Source organism: Neolamprologus multifasciatus, chromosome 8 (genome assembly GCF_963576455.1).
Source record: "Neolamprologus multifasciatus chromosome 8, fNeoMul1.2, whole genome shotgun sequence".
Taxonomy (NCBI): Eukaryota; Metazoa; Chordata; class Actinopteri; order Cichliformes; family Cichlidae; genus Neolamprologus; species Neolamprologus multifasciatus.
In genome coordinates, this window is record NC_140446.1 from 23,406 (window position 1) to 28,233 (window position 4,828).

The window sequence follows — 4,828 nt, forward strand, 5'->3', positions numbered from 1 at the left end:
TAATAAAGGAGCAAGAAATTCCATGGGATACCTTTTCTTTGCAACTGGAGCCAGAATCTAGCACTGTTGGAGCACACCAAGCAGCTCAGGCTGTAGCCTTTGGGATCAGTTACTTGATAAAAGTGAAACAAATCATTTAAACATTGAATTACAATCAAATGCACAGAACACTCAGCTTTATTAAAGTCTTTATTCCATATCCAAAAGGCTTCTTGAAAGCAGATATATGCTCTTCAGTTTCACCTGCAAGATTAAGAAGAAATAACAGTCAATTAAAAGGTCTTTTAGTCATTAATACTTCACTGCATGCAAGTTACCTCATTAGACTTTTATCCCTTGCAATCCACTCGCACTTCTTGGGTACTGTGGCAGTACAGGACTCAGAGGATGGTGGCCCAAGACATTATTAGAATATTTGGAGTGAGAAAGTACTTCTCTTCCTCGCTGGTAGCCAGTTCCAGTCTGGACAAGATGGGACGAAGGCAATGAAGGTACCTGAGGGGGCAGCGCAACCATACCTAGTGGCACCTCATAAGTAGACCAGGCATTGAAGTCAGGGAAGGGACGTGGTGGCATCCAGTTCCATGGGTGGTTAAGGAAAGAAGAACTTACTGCAGGATAATTTTGATAAGGAACGCCACCAAGGAATGAATAACCATTAGACCATGTTGGGTGAACCTCTCCAATGGGGCCAACAGGAGCAAAGGACCAGCCTCCTGGAGAGCTGCTAGGGCCAACCCATCCTCCACTGGAGCTCCCAGGGCCAAAGGACCAGCCTCCTGGGCCAACTGCTACCCCAGTGGAGCTCCCAGGGCTAAAAGACCAACTTCCTGCAGAACTGCTAATTCCTCCCCCAGTGGAGCTCCCAGGGCTGAAGGACCAACTTCCTGCAGAGCTGCCAGGGCCAACCCCTCCGGCAGTGGAGCCAGCAGATCCAGGACCAACACCACCTCCATTGGAGCTGCCAGAGCCAAAGGACCAGCCTCCTGCAGAGCTGCAACAGCTAACTTCCCCTCAAGCAGAACCATTATGTTCAGGGCCAGAATCAAGTTCTGCATTTAGCTTGCAACTTGGAAGCGTTTTACCTATCTACTGAACAGTTGGGAGCAAATGAGTGTAACCCTCCGAGGGGAACAGGTTGTCAACCTAATCTTATATTGTTTATATACTGCCTGCTTTTTCTTTTCTTTCTTTTTTCAAACAGTCAATATGTCAAAATTTTCAGGTTAGTATTGTGGAACTTTGACTTAAAATGAAATATTCATCTGAAATATTGGGATAAATTGAAAATCTAAGATAAGATAAAAATGTATTTTTAAAATACATTTCTGACTTATACTTTTGTTTCTCAGTGCAGGAAACAAGGTTCCATAGATATGACCTATGATTCTGAACATACAATTCTTATGTTTTAAACACTTAAACTTAATTTAGATTATGTTTCAAAAACCAACATTTTAAGTCCTTCCAGGCATTTCAGATGGCTGTGGAGTTGCAAGACTTGCTTTTTGAACATTTTGTTCAGAGGGTTACACCAACAAAGATGAAGTGACAGTCCAAACACTGGATTGTTGAATTAAAACATGAACACAGAGGTTAATTATGTAAAAAAAATGAATATTCAATGTAGCACTGAGTTTGCATTGAAAATATACCTCATATCGGTATATTTAAATCCTACAGCTATGCTAATGTTGTGCTAAAAATTCATAGGACATTTACGGTTGCACATCTGAAGCCTTACAGCATCAACAAAACCAGCTAATGTTAGCTCAGCTCAAACTTGAGTGTTGTGGTTGCAGATAGCGTGTTGGCAAGGTTTGTCAGCCAGCAAGATAGTTACGGGTTATTCAGGAAATTCATGTTCACCAAATCAGAAAAAAAATGGTGAACAAAAGTAACTCTACTTTCTTCTTACTGTTCAATACACAGTTGTAAGAAACCTGATGTAGGAACATATGATGGGTTTACTCATGCTAGCAATTTTTTTGTGTTACTTGGGGAGCGGCTTAGACACAGGAATGCATTTTCAGCTCACTAGCAGTAAAATTTTTGCATCCAGTTATCCTGCTGCATTTATTTACAGGCCATAATACCCATTATTCAGTGAACATTATTGTATTTAGAAGATTTGGTTCACTGTCCGTAGAGTTAGCAGCACACTGCAACATCTAAAACCAACATGATTGACAGTCAATACAATTTTTCTTTTGTTTAATGTTTGAAGACATCAGTTCTTGCACAGCTGAGGGTCAGCATCACCTGCAGAAACAAAGAAAAATTACCACACAGGTTTTGATTGTTCAAGTGCTAGATGCTTATAAGTAGCCCCTTACCTCAGATCCGCGGCTCTTGAAACTCAGTCTCAGGAAAACCCTGGATACTGTGTCAGAGGAAAAGGAACAACTATATCATCAGAGTATTTAGAGAAAGAAAGGGCTTCTCTTCCCCGCTGGTAGCCATTCCCAGACTGGACGATGTAGGATGAAGGAAATATGGGAGGGGCTGCGACCATGCCCAGTGGCACACTGTAGGTATACAAGCCACTGAAGTCAGGGAAAGATTCGGATGGCAGCCATCTCTGAGAATCGAGAGAAAGGGCCCCTCCTACAGGAGCAGTAACCCAAGGAACGCCACCAAGAAATGAGGATCCATAAAAGCCTCCAGCACCATCCCCTCCACCTCCGAAGCTGCTAGTCCCTACCACTCCAGTATCAGAAGTCCGGTCATCACCAAATTGATCTGAAACTAGAAACAGATTTCAGACTTTTTTTTTTTTTTTTTACATTTAAAAAAAAAAAGAAAAAAAAAGGAAGAAAATCCAAGCTTTAAAGTCTAAGTCAAGAAATGAAATAAAGCCTTTATCAAGTAAAACTGTTTCAGAAGACCTCAAAATCTACATTCTTGCTGCAGCTACACACCAGTTATCCTAGACACTTGCCTTGAATGACTGTAGGGAAACAAGCTGCTCTGCTGAACAGCAGGAAGCAAACCCAAGAAACCCTGTTAAGATAAAGGTTCTCTATAAGCACAAGTACGCAAACTAAACCACTAAACAATAAAGATCAAAACTAACCTGAGAAACAGGTCAAGCACCATGTTTAAATCTCAAACTGCACCACAGTTCAGCTACAACAGGTCAGAAGTAACAGTCTGATAGATGCTGTCAGCAGAAGCTCTGTGCTAAGTGCTTATATTTGTGCTCCGCCTCTTCAGAATGAACTTCACCTGGTCCCAGTCAGTCACTGATTAATGCTGCATTCAGTTCAGCTCAGATTTTGAACATTTCTGATCTCCTCTTTGAAAGACCGTTGGATTGAGTGGGAGATGTAACCGTGGACAGTGAGTGTGAAATTATCCAGTCAAGCTGAGCTCAGACCATAATCTAATCTTCTACACGTATTCTCATGTTTTGTAAGGATTCTTCAAAACCCTCAAAGTAATAATAAAGATGAAATCTTAAAGCTGCACAGAGTTGTTCTTTTATTATTCTACTTTTCATGCAAATTTCCAAATGCAGCCCGGCCTGAAGGGTGCAGATGGAGTCCAGAGCTCTTACATACATGCTAACAATATCAGCAGCAGCAGCAGATTCAATTCAGTCTTATTTATGCAGCGCCAAATCACAACAACAGTCAAGGCACTTAAGGTAGACCCTACAATAATACATACAGAGCACTTTGGCAACAATGGGAAGGAAAAACAGGAAGGAACCTCCGGCAGAACCAGGCTTAGGGAGGGGCGGGGCCATCTGCTGCGACCGGTTGAGGTGAGAGAAGGAAGACAGGATAGAAGATGAAGGTTTAAGGTTTATGAACCGTATCTTAGATGGCTCTTCTACCTTTTTTCTCAGATGCTGAAGGGAATGAGGTGAATCAAATAGCTCCTCCTACAATATTAGGCTCACAGCAAGTGTAAGAACACATATACTGCTTTGTTCTTCTGATAAAGTGACAAATGCAGACTGAAGGTTAAAAGTGAGCATGAGATTCCTTCTTATCGGAGCGTAAAGCCAGCATCACACTTTTAAATTTCCAGATTAGCTCATTCAGAACTGAAGAAGAGCAAAGAAGAGGCTGAAGAGCTGGTGAAGGGGGACATATTCTGTTTATTTGAAGCTACTAGGGTAGCTTTGCATGAATGACAGTTCAAAAATAATCTTTCTCTGGGAGATAGTCTAGAGTCTGATGGTTATTTTGTTAGGAACCTGAAACATGAGATGATTTAGGATGAGGCCACCCTGAAGTGTCCCTCAGTCACATGCAGGTATCACGTCTGGTTTCCAAGAAGCTAAGATGCTGATGACAAAGATAGTTGGAGGCTTTAAAAGTGAAACTTTACAAACCAATGCATGATATATGACAGTGATTACGCCTCGCCATCTTTAATATACAGTCTGTGGTTTGTGACCTATGATGTGACTTGAACGCATCATGGATGCAAAAGATGAACGTGGCACCAAACTAATAATTATTTTCCACCACTCCCACTCTCAACATTTTGTCTTTACCTTATACAGATGTAAAGACCCGAGTGTGTTTGCCTCTGAGCTGTGCTGCTGTACTTCACGATTTTCTCCTCTCTGTGGATTCAAATCACAAAAACACTTTCTGATTGTTTGGGGGGATTTTGTGTGGCATCAGAGCCAGTCTGAGTACTTCCATCCATCTGTTTTCAAATGCAGTTTCATTTCACGCCATTCGAGCATCACAAAGAAACTTTCACAGTTCGTGTGTTCTTGCAGAAACGCAGCTGAAGTTTGGATGAAGTTCTGTCCCAGCACCACCTCGGGTCTCCAGGTGTCTGTAATGAACGTGATGAGTGCCGA

General features: G+C 41.8%; 2 long non-coding RNA genes across 5 annotated transcripts in view; both read right to left on the minus strand.

Annotated features, from left to right (window-relative positions):
* Positions 1–4,828, minus strand: part of LOC146512000 (uncharacterized) — a 192,860-nt gene that overhangs the window by 21,341 nt on the left and 166,691 nt on the right. The window lies entirely within an intron of this gene.
* LOC146512003 (uncharacterized) lies at positions 160–3,211 on the minus strand. 4 transcript variants are annotated; one of them, XR_014875746.1, is made up of 6 exons: positions 3,077–3,211; positions 2,942–3,003; positions 2,337–2,748; positions 948–2,262; positions 318–848; positions 160–243 (listed from the first exon to the last, which is right to left on the minus strand). It is a non-coding gene; the product is annotated as an uncharacterized LOC146512003 (long non-coding RNA). The 4 variants fall into 4 exon arrangements; XR_014875743.1 differs by having other exon boundaries at positions 318–2,262; XR_014875744.1 differs by having other exon boundaries at positions 318–2,262; positions 2,922–3,003.